The 17,804-nt window shown below is 35.6% G+C and overlaps 1 protein-coding gene across 1 annotated transcript in view; it reads left to right on the top strand.

Moving 5' to 3' along the window:
- LOC106668367 (protein numb) overlaps nucleotides 1-17,804 on the top strand; it is a 66,463-nt gene that overhangs the window by 6,130 nt on the left and 42,529 nt on the right. The gene's annotated exons all lie outside the window — the stretch shown is intronic.

Below are 17,804 nucleotides of genomic sequence, written 5' to 3'. Positions count from 1 at the left end.
CATTCTTAAAAAACACTACAAGTTTTTATTTATTATCTGTTCCGTTATTCTGAATTAGCAATTCAATTTGGGACGAAAGGCAATTTTTTGGAGTTTACTACCTCATATTGATTCAATTGAGATGCATTTTTTATCACAAACAAAAAAATAATAAAAAACTTTATATTTGGTTCGGATATATTTTAATTAAATTAAATTTATTTGTTTTGAAAGTTGCCCGGTCGGCGAAGTGATGAAACATCAGTTTGGTAGTTTTCCGATTATTTTTATCAGCAAATCCTTGCTGTTTTGTTCTGTCAGATGCTTACCGCTTCTCGGCATCTTCAGTGTGGGTCTGCCAAAGAGACCAGGTAGAATAAACGGATAAGAATATTTATAATTTGCGAGATTTTCTCTTGTTGGGTCTAATCGGGTGATGAACCTGTAGCTTTGTCACTAAGTTCATTTTTATTTGCCGGTATCCGCTGATTTTGTTTGATTACAGCTTCTCGACATCTTCAGTGGTGGGTCTGTCACAGAGACCAGCAATAAGCAACTGATAAGAATATTTTTAATCATGAATTTTTTTCTAAAGGCTCGTTGGGTGAAGAACCTGAAGTTGTTCGTTTCCGATCATTTTTATCTTACAAACCTGTTATGATGTGTCAGATGCTTTCTTCTTCTCGGTTTCTTCAGTGTTGGTCGTAAAAACCAGCAATAGTGGACAGTTTAGATATTGATAATGGTAAAAGTTCCTCTTTGGTTCGGCTAGGCGATGGAACTTCGGTTCGGTAGTTTCCGATCATTTTTATCTGGCAGACCTCGCTGTTTTCTACTTTGAGGTTCTTTCGCCTTCTCGACATATTCAGTAGTGGGTGCTTCAAGCAAGAAAAGACAGATAAGAATATTTTTAACCATGAAATTTTTTCTAAAGGACTCATTGGGTGAAGAACCTGAAGTTTGTTAGTTTCCTATCAGTTTTATCTTACAAACCTTGCTGTTTTGATGTGTCAGATGCTTTCTTCTTCTCGGCTTCTTCAGTGTTGATCCTGAAACCAGCAATAATGGACAGTCCAGATATTGATAATAGTAAAATTTCCTCTTTGGGTCTGCTGGGTGATGGAACTTCGGTTCGGTAGCTTCCGATCATATTTATCTGTCAAACCTCGCTGTATTGGTCTGTCAGATGCTTTCGGCTTCTCGACATATTCAGTAGTGGGTGCTTCAAGCAAGAAAAGACTGATAAGAATATTTTTAACCATGAAATTTTTTCTAAAGGACTCATTGGGTGAAGAACTTGAAGTTTGTTCGTTTCCTATCAATTTTATCTTACAAACCTTGCTGTTTTGATGTGTCAGATGCTTTCTTCTCCTCGGCTTCTTCAGTGTTGATCCTGAAACCAGCAATAATGGATAGTCCAGATATTGGTAATAGTAAAATTTCCTCTTTGGGTCTGCTGGGCGATGGAACTTCGGTTCGGTAGCTTCCGATCATTTTTATCTGGCAGACCTCGCTGTTTTGGACTGTGCGGTTCTTTCGCCTTCTCGACATATTCAGTGGTGGTTGACACTCTGAGAGAATAAATAAATAAATAAGAGATAAGAATATTTATTATATTGGAATTGCCTCTTTAGGTCATCTGGGCGATGAGCCTGTCTGTAATTTGGACATTTTCAATCATTTTGGTTTGTCAATACTCCTTGTTTTGGTCAATCAGAAGCTTTCTGTTTCAGTAAGGGTTCTGTCATAAAGACAAGTAATAAAAAAACGGATAAGAATATTACAGAATATAGAATATATACAGTGAGATCTCTTGTTGGGACCTGACCGTGTGATGGTCTATAGGAAAAATGATGGGAACTACTTAAACTTGGCTTTGTATTCAAAATAAATCGATCATTTTGTGTGTTATGAAAGCGCTATCGACGAAGTTTTTAGATTTTTATTGTAATCTTGTTGTCGTTTTTTATATAATGCAGAGGTTTAAAGCTTGAAACGATTTTATCCAAAGAGATAGAGTTCTTTGCTGAATTATATGTAGGTATGTTCTTTATAGATAACACGATGAGATACTGTGAATTATAAGGGACCTCTGCTCCCTGATACGTGAAAACTGATCCGAGTATGATTATATTAATTAAAACATGATCGCTTTAATTAGTGCAAATTATATTCGATATGTAATTACTTTATTAAAGCAGTTGAGGTAAATCTGAGAATAAGAGTCAAGGGAGGAAGAAAAATTCCCACCTAACGTTCAAAAAAATGTTGATTGGTAAATTCCAAGCAGGGGTCTAGGTCGGGGAGGGTAACAATAGACGGTCAGGAGAATTACTTTATTGTTTGAACGTGGGAACCTCTGACTTTTTCGTCTGCGTGTATGCAACACTTGTCGGAGGGCCACCGGTGAGGTCTTTACAGGAGGAACGGGCTCTACCCTTACTCAGGGAGGGAATGATCCGAGGGGGAGATGTCATTGAACTTGAAAAGGTCGAGAGAGAGAATCTCGTCTCTTGTGAAACAACTCGCCCCGAAAAGATATGAAGGCAATTAGTCTTAAAATGTCGATGTCGTTTTGTCGTTGGATTGGATGGAAACGAGGTCTTCCCCGGGTAAATAGGCTCGTTACAAGTCCTCATCTCGTCACAATAACAATTCACAATTTACCTTGTCGATTTTTGTTTCTTTTTAACTAATTTTTACAACACCGAGAATCAAAATCTAATCAAATAAAAAAAAGTGATCGAATTGGCTAAAACAAATATTATTTAGAGATTATAAGAAATCTTAACGACTCGAGGCATCGTCGATTAAGGTTAGGATGGATCGAGAGGTTGGTGTGAAACTTTTGGAATCGGGAACGGTTCAGTTCGTTGACAAAAGGTATGTTGAGGTCGTTGTGGATAGTGAAGTTAGTGACTTAGTAAGTAGTTTTGACGGTCTGAGTACTGTTGATTGGAAGGACTGGATGTTGGATGGCTTGGCAGAACTCCACAGTTCAAATCCATATGTCCAAAGTGGTAAAGCCTTGTATAAGGTTAGGAATGACGGTCAAAATGGATTTCGGTCCTAGAAGTATGTTAGTTAGTGTCCAAGACTTCTAAGTTGTCTCTTATGTCTTGTGTGATGATTCCACGTCATTCTACTGTCTAGGTACAAAACTGTTTTTTTAATATGAACTTTTCTTCATTCGATCTTGTCCTCCACATTTTGCTCCAGGCTTTGATAAGTTCAAGGTGTTCTTGCATATTGGATGTTGCTTGGATAGGATTCAAGTCGATATCGCCCTGGTAAGTGATGGTACTGGGGATCAATTTCCAAACAGTCCTAAAAAAAGTTTTAATAAACAAGCCAAGAATAAATTAAGTAGGACGAGTAATTGTGTAAGTAAACATTTAAAACAATAATTTTTTAACAAGATTGTTAAATTCACAGCAATCCCCCATGGAAAGTAATGAAATATTCATGTATTCAATTATACTATTTCTGTACGTTTTTCCAGAATTAAACACCGTGCGAACTTCATATTTTATCATCCTTGACCATTTAACCTTGAAGGTAGATTTTTATACTTTTGGGTCAAAATAGGTAGGACGGGAGGGACTATATGATCTATGTCATCTATGTCATGATCTACGTCAAACATTTTCTTTATCGTGCCAACGTTTCGATCTTTATTGAGATCATCTTCAGGGCCTGGTGTTGTCTGCATTTCAACAAAAAGGTTCTCTGATTAATAGCCGATGCGAGTTTCTTCTCATTGTTGGCGATGTCCTTCAGAATACTTTTTGTTGAAATGCAGACAACACAAGGCTCTGAAGATGATCTTAATAAAGATCGAAACGTTGACACGATAAAGAAAATGTTTTTCTGAAACCTACATCACACCAGACCGCATCTCACGATTAACGAGTAATCATCGACTAACGGTCACTAATCACTACACATTTCTACACGAGAAGAACGGAAAACATGGGATTCTATGAACAAATTTCAACTACATATGGACACGAAGCAAAAAGTATTCTTAATCACATCGCCAACAATGAGAAGAAACTCGCATCGGGTATTAATCAGAGAAACTTTTTGTTGAAATGCAGACAACACAAGGCCCTGAAGATGATCTCAATGAAGATCGAAACGTTGGCACGATAAAGAAAATGTTTTTCTGAAACCTACATCACACCAGACCGCATCTCACGATTAACGAATAATATATGATCTATGGTGTCTCCTTTTTCTCTTCGTTATTGCTGAAAAATACTTTTGTTGAATTTTGTTTTAACTAACTTAGACATTCCAAAATGTTATAATAATAAGTTTATAACTAGCTGCAGCAAAATTTAACATGCAAACATCATCAATCATCATACATTTTTTGTTTAAAGACAAAAATTAAACTAACCAAAATAACACATAAACACGACTTAGGATTAATATCCTGGTGTAAGGTTTCTTCCTTGTAACCGTAAAATTGGTACCAACTGAGGTCATTCCATGTCCAGAGAATAATCACCCCGTTCAAATAAAAAAAAACACACCGGATTTCTTTCAAACCTGTCCCGATTCAAAGATATGATTCATTTGAACCGTTATTCTCACAGATCGTTAGCTTTTTCGACGAGTGATTCATTCGATGCCACCTACCATGTGTTAAATCATGACCTTTACCTCCATGCATCCGAAGTTTTAACGGATCCTATGAACACAATATTAACAAAATACAAACATTACACAATATTAAGAAAATATTTGTTTAAAAATTAATATAATAAAACCTAGGTGTTTTCCAATTTTCCTTAAACAAACCTCAGTTTTTGAAATTTGTATTCAAAGTTTGACTATACTGTCTAAACAAGTTGGCTGATTTAAAATGTAAATTCATTAGACTATTGTATTCATATTGTCAGTTTTTGTCACCGGCTGCTGCATTAAACAAAAGAAATCAATTCTATTTCCATAAAGTTTGTTCAACCTTTGAAAATTGATGATCAATGAATGAAGGATTGAGATCAAAAAACAGTTTTAACAATTCGAAAACTTAAATCAAACCAGAGGGTCAGGATGAAAAAGAAAAACTTTGTTTCTGGTAGAGGCGCTAAGTTAGGGTTATAAACAGGGCGAGACAGCTCAGGCTCTTTCCATATTTGTGACATCAAAACATTGAGCGTTTTCTTTTTCTTTTGTAAAAAATTGGCCAACACTGTAGTTCGGTGTTTCAGGTCATCCTTGTATATCCTAGCTGGATTTGTCTTCGGCACATTTGAAAAAATTCCCACAAAAAACAAATTAATCACAAAACATGGAGAAATAGTGACAAGCATCTGAAGGACAATAACCAGCGAGAATAGATCGGAATGTTCTCTCTTTGAAGCTGCATATTGAGAGAAAAAACTTATGACAAGAAAGAAATCAAAATTTAAAAATTGATCAAAAAGGGTTAGCTTCAGGTAGGGGGCGCTAGGTCAGGGTTATAAACAGGGAGAGATAGCTCTGGCTCTTTCCATATTTGGGACATCAAAACATTGAGCGTTTTCTTTTTCTTTTGTAAAAAATTGGCCAACACTGTAGTTCGGTGTTTTTCAGGTCATCCATGTATATCCTAGCTGGATTTGACTTCGGCACATTTGAAAAAATTCCCACAAAAAACAAATTAATCACAGAACACGGAGAAATAGTGACAAGCATCTGAAGGACAAAAACGAGCGAGAATAGATGGGAATGTTCTCTCTTTGAAGCTGCATATTGAGAGAAAAAACTTATGATAAGAAAGAAATCAAAATTTAAAAATTGATCAAAAAGGGTTAGCTTCAGGTAGGGGGCGCTAGGTCAGGGTTATAAACAGGGAGAGATAGCTCTGGCTCTTTCCATATTTGCGACATCAAAACATTGAGCGTTTTCATTTTAAAGAATCGATCAAACTAAACATATTTTACTTGCAACTACAAATTCTATATAAATTTGCCGAGTTAAAAGCAAATCGAAAACGTAAATTAATACAAGAGAATAAACAAGAAAGTGAAAAACCAAGATTCTACAGAATTAAGATACAATATTTCTTTACGGTTCTATTTAAAAAAAATATAGATTAGATTCTATAATATGTACATGTAAAAAACTACAAGTGAACATAAATCGTTTGAAATTGTCCACGATACCACGTAAGTTCTCCTCATTACCAGAAAAAATATTGGAAAACGTCTATGGTATGAGGGATAATTTTTTATTGAACTCTGGTTTGGCCTTTTGACCTTGAAGTCAGGTATATAAACAGGGAGAGGCATGGCGCATTCTTCCATTTCTTCGAAATCGCAACATATGAGATACGTTTAAAAGAAAATATCTTTTTGATCTAAACGCTCCATGTTCGTAAAACCTCATATTCTGTTTAAACCTATCGGATTTGATGCCCATAATCAAGTTTGTTCAACCTTTCAAAATTGATTTGTGAAAAGCCTGTCGTCTTGAGGAAAGGAGAAAGTCGGCTATAATTTACAAAGGCCCTTGTAAATTGTTCCTATTTATATTAGCTAATGACCCATTGTGATCAATAGACCAGGGGGTTTTCAAATGACCTCATTATCGGAATTGATAAACCGTTTCACGCCCACAATAGGTTGAAAAGAAGAAGAAATTTATACGCAGGTATTTCGAAGTGTTGAAATTTTAAAAAGCCGAGGATTTTCAACTCATCTGAAATCAAATGTAGGGTTTTCTTTCTGTACAGATGTTTATGTTTGTCAGATAACAGGCTCTAAATCATCATAATTTTTACGATAACAGTATTGGAAATAAAAGAGAATGCGACTACAAAGACGGTTATTTCCTATTTAAAAGCTTTCGCAGATAATATTCGAAGAGAGATCTGTGAAGAAAATATATATTCTCGTTGTACAAACCTGTAAAGAAAAATAATATAATTTAATTACTGTACAGTTGTAAATTTTAATGTGATATTAAAAGGATTTTGTGCGATTTTGTTAATTTTCTTTGTCGATTAACCATATCGGAATTGTTAAATGCAAAGCACGTGCACGAATTTCCGGAAGTTTAAGTTCCGCCCGAAACGATCAGGTTGTTTTAACACAATCAATAGAAAAAAAGAGGGTAATGAACCCCACGTATAATTTTTACAGCAATTTTTAATTTAAAAAATAGGACTAAACTAGGTAGTGTAGGCATGACTACAATGAGGATCCGTTTGGAAGCTGTGCTTAGGTGATTACGGAAGGTTGTTTAGCCCCTAAGCAGATGGGGCCTTCCAGCGTTGCCAAGTCTTAGCAAACTTCCTTTTAAAGCTCCGGAGCTTTAAGGCCTTCGAGTCGGACGTCTTCGTTCCTAAGAACACACTTTCACTTCGCACCTTTCGACTGGTATTGACCTAGGCCTGAGCCCCGGGGCGATATACTTTGGACTTCGGGAAAGCCTCCAGCCGACTTTCTATATAGTCAACTTTACAAATGTGTTGAGCTTGGTATTCAAGAGGGGCTCCTTGTTCCTACATCCGACGCGAGGAAGAGGCTTACATTGATTGGTATTCAAGCGGTGGAATTTGTACCTTTTCGAGAAACGAGCCATTCACAAAGGAATCCGATGAATTACATTTGCATTATTATGTTATAAAATGTATGGGTTTATTTTGCACAGATCATTGCACATAAAAACCTTTATGACGAAAGAAATGTACATATAAAAATCGATATAATCGTCATGCTTCAGAATACAGCTAGTGCATCCACATTCCAAGGACAATTATATAAAAAAAATTATAATTCTATCAAAACATACGTAAAACTCCAGTTATGTTTCACCAATAATGTCAATAATCTGATAATTTAACGATGAAAGATAAAAAGGAAAGACATGAAACTTTGCGACAAGGATACAAAGTTAAGAACAATTGTTGAAATTTTCCATATGGATTTCACTTTTTTGTTATATTATCAACGCTGTGTGCCAGTTAAGGAGACGATAAGGATAATTATTACCAGATGGCAAAGAAGAAAGTGACAAACCACGATTCTAAAGAATCAGGATGTAATTTTTGTTCACCTTGTACTTGTTAAAAAATATAGATTACCTTCTATTTGTGTGTACAAAAAAAATTACAGTGTTGTCCCAAAATCCTTGTGGGTAAAAATTGTTATATCACGGAATAGAATATTGCAACCACTTAACCATCTTCCTGCAAGCATTTGAAATTGATGATGATAACACTAATGTCCAGTTTTTTACAGAAATTGTTGTAAAATAGCGTATGGATTATATAAGCGGGGTGTGGCGAGACGTTGGATGTAATTTCAGGGAATTTTTCCTGCGGCAAAACGCAAATGTTTTTTACGTAGCATTAATTTTAAAATTTTATTTTATTTTAAAAATGAATGAAAACACTTTTTAGTCAAATTCTTGGTTAGCCTGACCTTGATGTAGGAGGTGTTAAGTCAGGGGTATAAACAGGGAGAGGCGCTAGCTCCTTCAACTTCTGTAATGGATTTAAATTTATTTCCCTTTTAATTCTTTTTTTAGATTGAAGAAATAAAATCCAGGAAAACACATCCCGTTGGAAAATGCTGAAACGCCTCTGATGAATAAAACAACAACGAGAATAGTGTGTTCAATCATTCAAACTGCAAATTTAAAAAAAATCAAACTAAAAAAAATTATCGGGTTTTTCGTTTCTTTTAAAGTTGGATTTTAGTTTAGCTGAAAATGAGAATAAAAAAACTTAGTGTAGGAGGCGTTATGTTAGGGATATAAACAGGGAGAGGCATGGCGCTGGCTCCCTTAATTTCTGGATGTAATTTTTCTATTTTTTTAATGTAGATTACTTTCTATTTGTAAATAAAAAGCATGGAGATGAAATCTCTTTTTTGTTTGGCAATACTCTGGAAGGTTCTTGAACTTGAAGTCGTTGGCTCTTCGTCAGGGATATAAATAGGGAGAGGCATGGCGCTCATTCTTCGAAATTTAAACACTGCGAGCTTTCGAACATTTTATCCTTTTGATCTAAACCAATGTAAATCATAAATTTTTTAAAGCTGTTTAATTTAAAGATCAGAATCAAATAAACCTTGCTCAAAGCGCAAAATGTCTTTAAACATTTCCTACTTAGAAACACCTAGTTTGTTTCATGATTGGAATTGGCGCAATGTCAAATATATAACTAGGGTAAAATAAAGAATGGTGCCTTTCTGACTTTTTAAGACAAGTTTATTTTTGAAAAACATTATAATACCTTAGGTTGAAAAGTTCAGGAAATTTTGTGGAAATGGATCAGTTGCATCCTTCGTTTAATGTCTCAGATCATCTTGTATCATGGTTTTTCTCCGTCGCAATTTAAAGTAACAAATGAATAAAAGATTAGTCACGATGATATAAAGTAAACAAACAAAAAGATCAAATAATGATTAATATTTGACTAATGGTCTAGCCTTGTTACGCTAAACTCTTTTCAAACTACCTAATATGTAATAATGACGTTTTTATTTTTATCAGTTAATAATAGGTCGTTGACCAATGTCTTTTCACGTTTATCAGTCGATGCGACATATCCATTGTTATTAAACCGTATTTTTCTTTGTGTAGAACGCTCGTAAACATGACGTAGTTTGAATAAATTATTTAACCTCGCAATATACTAATCCGAGAGGATTTAGACCAAGATTTACAAATTCTCAGTTAATCCGACGTTACTTTTCATATCAAAGCACCGCTTTTAAAATAGGCGCGTGGCCGGAAATAAGATTAGGTTTTGGTGGCAAGGGGGAAAGTTCCGATTCAACACAAGTGATCTTATCATACTTACCTTAGGATTTTGTCTAGAGTAAACATAAACTTCCTCGTTGCTTTTTGATTCTCTAGATAGTGGGAAAGATCAAAAAATTTCATCAATTGAATAACAAAAACTACTTTTGATTCTGGGAAATTTTCAAAACGGAATATCCAAGCTCCCATGTTTCTACTGTTGCATAACCAGCCCCACCACAAGGTACCAGTCAAGCTAGTCTCGACGTGCAGAATTTTAAAGATTTACTCAATAGATCTAGATAAATAAATGAAATTTTAGTTTTCGCTAATAACTATTAGTTAGAGAGAAAAGAGAGAGAATTAGGAGCAAAAATAAACGGATGGATATATCGATAGATATAGATAGAGTTAAAGATAAATGTAGAGACAGTTATGTTAGAGATTGCTAGAAAAGAAAGAAACTGAACTTAACTTTTACATACACAAATTTGGGACAATGCTGTCCTCTCATACAATCATGCACACATTAGGTGAGAATGTTTTCGTAGATGAAGAGAAAGAAAGATAAAATGAAACAGAAAGAAAAAAGAGACAGAAAGAGGGAGCAGGCAAAAATAGTTAGAAAAACAAGAATAGAGAGGAGAGAGGAGTGAGTGAGTGAATGAGAATGACATGCCCAATCTAAAAAAAATGAAAGAGAGAGAGAGAGAGACTGACTGACAGACGGAGACAGAGTGAGTGAAAGAGAACGAGTTAGAGAGTGAGTGAGAGGGATACCCAATATAAAAACTGCAAGAGGGTGAGTGAGAGTGAGAAAAAAGTTACCCTACATAAACATTTTTGATACAAGTATATAAACAAAAAGATGGGAAGACTCTAGTATCTAAAAAACTAGAGGGGAAAAAAGAAACCAAAAAACAGATATATGTATATTACAAAAACTACAGATCTAATAACACAAGCAACTATACAACATGTAAAGAGAGAGAGAGAGAGAGAGAAAATCAGTGCGTGAGTGAGGCAGAGAAAGATGATATACCCTACATAAAAAAAACGAGAGAGAGAAAGAGAAAGAGAAAGAAAGAGATACCCTACACAAAAAACTTTTAATACAAATATATAAAAATACACAAAGAAACAAAGAGATGGGGAGGTAGAGAGAAACCGAGTGGGAAAAAACTAAGACACAGATATATACTACAAAACCTACAGATCTACTAACACAAGTAACTATACACACATGTAAAGAGAGAAAGTGAGAGAGAGAGAGAGAGAGAGAGAGAGAGATGATATACCCTACATAAAAACTTTTGATACAAGTATATAAAAATACAGAAAGAAACAAAAAGTTGGGAGGACAAAGGCAAATCGAGAAAGAAAAAGGAAACCAAGAAACAGATATATATTACAAAAACTACAGATATACTAACACAAGTAACTATACACTCATGGAGAGAAAGTGAGAGAGAGAGTCAGTGAGTGAGGCAGAAAGAGATAATATACCCTACATAAAAGAGAGAGAGAGAGAGAGAGAGAGAGAGAGAGAGAGAAAGACAGAAATACCCTACACAAAAACTTTTGATACAAGTATATAAAAATATACAACATGTAAAGTGTGTGATAGAGGGGGTAAGATAAAGCGTGGGGAGGAAGATGGAAATTGTTAGGAAAACAAAAATAATAAAAAATTAATTTTTGTTTTATTCAGCTAGCTTAGAAAAACAAGAACAGAGAGTGATAGTGGAGAAAGAAATACCCAACACGTGGATCGAATACAGTTTGGTATCTCTCTCTTTCTCTCTCTCTTCTCTCTTCTCTCTCTCTCTCTCTCTCTCTCTCTCGTTTTTTTTATGTAGAGTATATCATCTCTCTCTCTCTCTCTGCCTCACTCACTCACTGATTCTCTCTCTCTCTCTCTCTCTCTCTCACTCTCTCTTTCTCATTATCTCTCTCGCTCTCTCTCTCTCTCTCTCACTCTCTCTCTCTCTGTTCCTCTCTCTCTCTCTCTCTCTCTCTCTCTCTCTCTCTCTCTCTCTCTCTCTCGTCTTTCAATTAATTTGCAATATTTTTTTTACATTTCGCAGTTTTCATTGGGGGATTTGGTTTTTCTAACAAACCATTGAATCAAAACAGCAAGGACAGGCTGACCAGGATGACCGGAAACGGCCAAATTACAGGTTCATCGCTCCGCTATCCTTAAAAACATTCACAATTTTTTCTGATGATTCGTCAGCACGTCAAACTTTTTGTTTTCGCGTCTGACAAAAGGCCTTCCTTCTTGAAACGTTCCATAAATCATACGATCTTGAAAAGTCTTTGAATTCAGGTGAGTTATATACTATCCGTCGTGTTTTGAGTAAGTGTTGGTTTTTCCAGTCATTCGTGACACGAGCCCTCGAGTAAAACGAGTCGGACCTTTCCGAATCAGCAGTCCAGTTTTAAACGGGGTCAACTTTCATCGTTGTCTTTGCGGAATTCACAAATCGGTACGGTCGTACAGTCTCCGGGGGTCGTTTCACAAGTGTCTAATGCCAGGTTGCAAAACTTTTTCCCCACCTGACGGCCTATTGTCTATGATGTCTCCGGTTGTCACTGAGGTATCTCCTCGTCATTACGAATTTCAAAACGGCTCAGAAATCATATCGATTGCTCTAAAACCAGAACGGTGCACATTCACACTTTGGATTTATTTTTCAACCCATGTATGAACCATTTTTCAGCTTTTACACCTCTTAAATAATTCATTTGGTCTACAATGGCCGATTCGGTTCTGGAACGTTTGACCAGTTCGTTAAACCGTTATCATTTCTTTAGCCGTAACTCATGGGAAAATGGTCAAAAATCGTTTTTCTCTGAAAAAAAAATCTTCGCTTTTCACTAGTTCCAAGGTGTAATCTCTGTCTTTTTAAGCTCTAAGTTAAAACATTCGTTTACTGTAATAGCCATTTTACCTAAAAAAATTTCAAATATCAGACCAACCAGTAAACCATCATGTTTCGGAAAGATGCACTTTATGTATTGAAACATAAGTAAATGTATAATACATATAATTATATCAAAAAACAAATAAAGTCACATACATAGAGTAAAGAGAGAGAGAGAGAGAGAGAGAGAGAGAGAGAGAGAGAGAGAGAGAGAGAGAGAGAGAGAGAGAGAGAGAGAGACCGAGACCGAGACCGAGACCGAATTACCGAAAACCAAAACCACCGGATACGAACACAAAATAACTAAAAAAACCACTGGTGCACACAAAACAGAGAATAAGAAGAAGGAGGGAAAGAAAGTTTAAGCGAAAGCACAAAAACACCAAATACAGACTTCACAAACGCAAAAAAATTACCTGCATCTTACATTGTTCTATAGCAGATGGATGGAGTGGTCCAGTATTTAAAGTCCGACTCCGGGTCTTGCTATCCTAGCGGTTCGGGGTTCAAATCCTAGACCTTGAAATTTTATTTAAGATTACTTTTGAAAAAGTTATTGTGAAATGTTTCCGACACTTTGATCGCTTTAGCCAACAGCTAGTTAATTAATTATTAATACCTCCAGTATGTCAAGGATTACTTACTTTAGGGCAACGAGAACAACCCCTACAGTGCGGTAGAAACTGGAAACATTTGTACAAGGAGAGGCTAGGAAAAGCTCATTTTGGCTCCAAAAACAGTCAAATTGGATAGGAACTAAACAATTCGGGCACACAACCATAAGTAACAAAATCAGACCATTCTTAGAAATGGGAACTGACTATATGATCCCGGAAACACCTTTTACAACATCCTATAAAGTTCAACAGACTATAAAGGTGAGGAAGAACTCATGAGTACATCAGCCACAATGATATGGTATACAGATGGCTCCAAAACAAACTAATGAACCTGATCAGGCATTTTCTGTACAAGCCCAAAACATGAGCAAAATACTCATTAGGGAAGAACACTTCTGTCTTTCAAACAGAAATGCATGCCAACAACGCTTGTTCCCTAGAAAATCTTAAAAGAGTTTACACTGACAGAACAGTCATAAAATCGACTACCCAAGCAACTTATTTAAGAACTAGCATTTAAAAAAATTATTCAGTGATACTCCGATACCAAACTCTCCAAAACCTGGGTGAACACAATATCCTGATAATACTTTGGGTACCAGAACACAAGGGAATTTTGGCTAACAAAAAAATCAGGCAAACTGGCCAGAGGAAAAGATGTAAGGCCATATATAAGCCCTGAACCTACTCTTGGGATAACAAATACAAACATAGAATACAAAAAAGACAAAAGGAGAAGTGGATAAACTTTAGAAGTGGTAGACACAGTTACTTTATGGCAACCCTCGCCAAGATTGGCAAACTCACTGCTACAGTTAAAGAGGGGGCTAAACTGAGAGGAATGACAGGACTATTAACTGGTCATTGTAACTGCGAACGCATTTACCTAATATACGTAAATTCAATGACGAACCCATTTGTACAGTAGATTATACAATGAGGAGGAAGAAACAATCACCCATATCATCTTTCAATGCGAAGCAATCACTGAATGGAGAGATAACCTGGGTTAAAAAGAAAACCTAGAGAAAGGAGTTGTAGCAACAACAGTCAATGTCTTAGACTTCCTTAAAGCAAGGATCGATCGGGACTAGGAAAGTACAATAAGCCAGAAAACTACAGTGCTTGGAGAACATAAATCCCCACTTCCTTGTCTCCTTGCATTCCAAATCTCCAAAACCTGGGGAAACACAACAACCTGATGATACCATGGTGCCAGGGCACAGAGGAATTTTGGGTATCGAAAAAGTAGACACACTGGCCAGGGGAGGATCTGCAAGGCCATGCATAAGCCCCAAACTTATACTTGGGATAAGAAAAACAAATATAAAATCCTCCATCGCAGACAAAACAAAAGGAGAAGTGGATAAACTCTAGCGGTGCTAGACATAATAAACTTATGGTGAAACAACCCTCACCAAGACTGGCAAACTCACTGAAATTGGAGAGGGCTAGACACAGAGGAGTGATAGGACAATTAAGCGGTCACTGGCATCGAGAAAACATCTACACAACATGGGCATATACAACGATGATCTCACCTGCAGATTATTTAATGAGGAGGAGGAGGAAACAGCCAACCATATCACCTTCGAATGCGAGTTCAATGGAGATTTAACCTAATATACGAAAAAATCTAGGGAATGTAATTGTAGCAGCGACAGTCTACCTGATAGTTCTCAGAAGGATGGAGACTATTGGACTAAACTAGGGAACTAGGAAGGTGCAATAAACCAGAAGGCTGGGGGCACAACCCCGCTTCCTAATATCTTCATTACCATACCATACCAGGGATTACTTTACGCTTTATAGTAAGAGAGTTAAATAATGAACAAAACAAATATGAAATGTGGGCAGATAAACTAGATAAAGTACATCTATGAAAAAAGCAAACCCACAAGAACTAAGAAAAATTAAACAACTGCCTAGTGTAATCAACAAACAGAAACGTATTCAAGCATAACAGTTAAAAATAAGTTTTATTAATTGATAATTAGTTCAATGCTATATTCTAAAAACAAATTAATTACTTACATCACAAAGTTTATGTAACATTAGGCTAATCAAATAGTAATTATATATTCCCAGCTGTTTAAAAAAAAGAGGTTTAGCATTTCTAAATGATGGTGTAGAAAAATTGCCAATCATTACTTTTGACACAGGGATTGCTCAAAAGTGTGGCATTTCTGTTTCATTTAAAAACCACAAATGGAAGTGGTTACACTCATCGAAAATGTGGATTTACGCCCGACTGGGGGTGAAACTTGTCCACAAAATCGGCTAAAAGTTGGGAAACGTGCGCCCCCATTAGGTAATAAGACGACAAGTGTGCATTTCACTGTAGTGTCGTACAAACCGCCGTTACGATACGACTCCTTGCAACATCTCAGTACGCGAGCGTGTCTCAGGTAAACATATTCCTGTGTAAAAGAAAATTCAATTCCGTAAATAAAATTTATAAATTGGGCCAATATTGGCAAAGACAGTGTGGCTTTTTGTTGACAAGTTTGTTACGCACTCCTTTAAGTGTTGATTCAGCCTTATTTAATAAAGATTCACGTCTTGTTGTCAGCAGTTTGATCAAAATTGATCATCTCAACATCTTATTATTCTTATTCTTTTTACATGTGCGAGAATCTTTTTTATCCCAAAATCTCCAGTGAGAAAGAAGTGTTTCTTATTGCTTGTATTCAATCAATTTTGTCATTCATATATAATCAATTACTCTTTTTTCCAGTATACTAACTGGAAAATTGGGCGGTTATGTATAATCGAACTACCTTAGAATAACCATAGAGCATTAATATTGTTGTTTTCTAAGACATATAAATATAGATAGAATACATTGGTATAGTAGTTATGCTGCAGTTTTGGACAGAAATATTTCCGTCTTAAATGGTAAAGTTAGGTTTCTAGTTTTGGACAGGACATTTCTTTCTTACTTGATGGAGTTAGGTTTCCTATTTGGGGCGGAAAATTTCCCTCTTACATGATGAATTCAGATTTCTATTTTTGGACAAAAACATTTTACTTTTCCATACTGAAGGTAGGTTTCCAGTTTGTGGCAGGCATATTTGGGCTCTTATATGCTGAAGTTAAGTTCCTAGTTGTGGACAAAAATATTTCATTTTTATGTACTGAAGTTAGGCTCTTAGTTTTGGGCAAGAAATTTCTTTCTTGCATAATGAAATTAGGTTTCTTGTTTTGAGCAGGAAATTTATTTCTTACATGATCAAGTTAGGTTTCTAGTTTTTAACAAAAATATTTTACTCATGCATGGTAAAAGTAGGTTTCCAGTTTTGGGCCATAATATTTGAGCTTTTATATGGTAAAGTTAGGTTTCGAGTTTTGGAGAGGAATATTATCCATATGGTAAAGTTAAGTTACTAGCTGTGGACAAAAATATTTCTCTTTTACGTAGTAAAGTTCCCAATTTTAGGCAGAAAATGTCTTTTTGGTTTGATGGAGTTTGGTTTTCTATTTGGGACAGGAAATTTCCCTCTTACATGATCAAGTTAGTTTCTAGTTTTAGATACAAATATTTTACTCCTGCATGGTGAATGTATGTTTCCAGTTTTGTGGCAGAATATTTGAGTTTTTATATGCTAAAGTTTGGTTTCGAGTTTTGGAAAGGAATATTAACCACTTACATGGTAACGTTAGGTTCCTAGCCGTGGACAAATATATTTCACTTTTATGTATTGAAATTAGGTTCCTAGCTTTGGGCAATAAATTTATTTCTTGCTTGATGGAGTTAGGTTTCTAGATTTGGACAAAAATAATGTACTCCTGCATAGTGAAAACAGATTTCGTTTTGGGCCAGAATATTTGGGTTTTTATAGGCTAAAGTTAGGTTTCCAATTTTGGAGAGGAATATTATCCACATGGTAAAGTTAGGTTCCTAGTTGTGGACAAAAATATTTCACTTTTACGTACTGAAGTTACGTTCCCAATTTAAGGGAGGAAATTTCTTTCTTTCTTGATGGAGTTAGGTTTTCTATTTGGAGCAGGAAATTACTTTCCTACATGATGGAGTCAGGTTTCTAGTTTTGGACAAAAATATTTCACTTTTACGTAGTGAAGTTAGGTTCCTAGCTTTGGGCAAGAAATTTATTTCTTGCTTGATGGAGTTAGGTTGCTAGTTTTGGAAAAAAGTAATGTACTCCTGCATAGTGAAAATAGATTTCGTTTTGGGCCAGAATATTTGGGTTTTTACAGACTAAAGTTAGGTTTCGAGTTTTGGAGAGGAATAGTATTCACAAGGTAAAGTTTGGTTCCTAGTTGTAGACAAAAATATTTCACTTTTACGTACTGAAGTTAGGTTCCCAATTTTGGCCAGGAAATTTTTTTCTTGCTTGATGGAGTTGGGTTTCCTATCTGGGGCAGGAAATTTCACTCTTACTAAAGTTAGGAGAAAAATATTTTCCTATTACATGTTTAAGTTAAATTTCTAGTTTTGAGCAGAAAATTTCGCTCTTACGTGATGAATACTTCAATCAAAATAAAATATTTACTTAATACAATATTTGTATTT

The sequence above is a fragment of the Cimex lectularius genome, unplaced genomic scaffold (assembly GCF_000648675.2).
Source record: "Cimex lectularius strain Harlan isolate CLEC.00 unplaced genomic scaffold, Clec_2.1 scaffold75, whole genome shotgun sequence".
Lineage (NCBI taxonomy): Eukaryota > Metazoa > Arthropoda > Insecta > Hemiptera > Cimicidae > Cimex > Cimex lectularius.
Note: the sequence above shows the minus strand (reverse complement) of the source record. Positions and strands in the feature narration are given on the sequence as shown.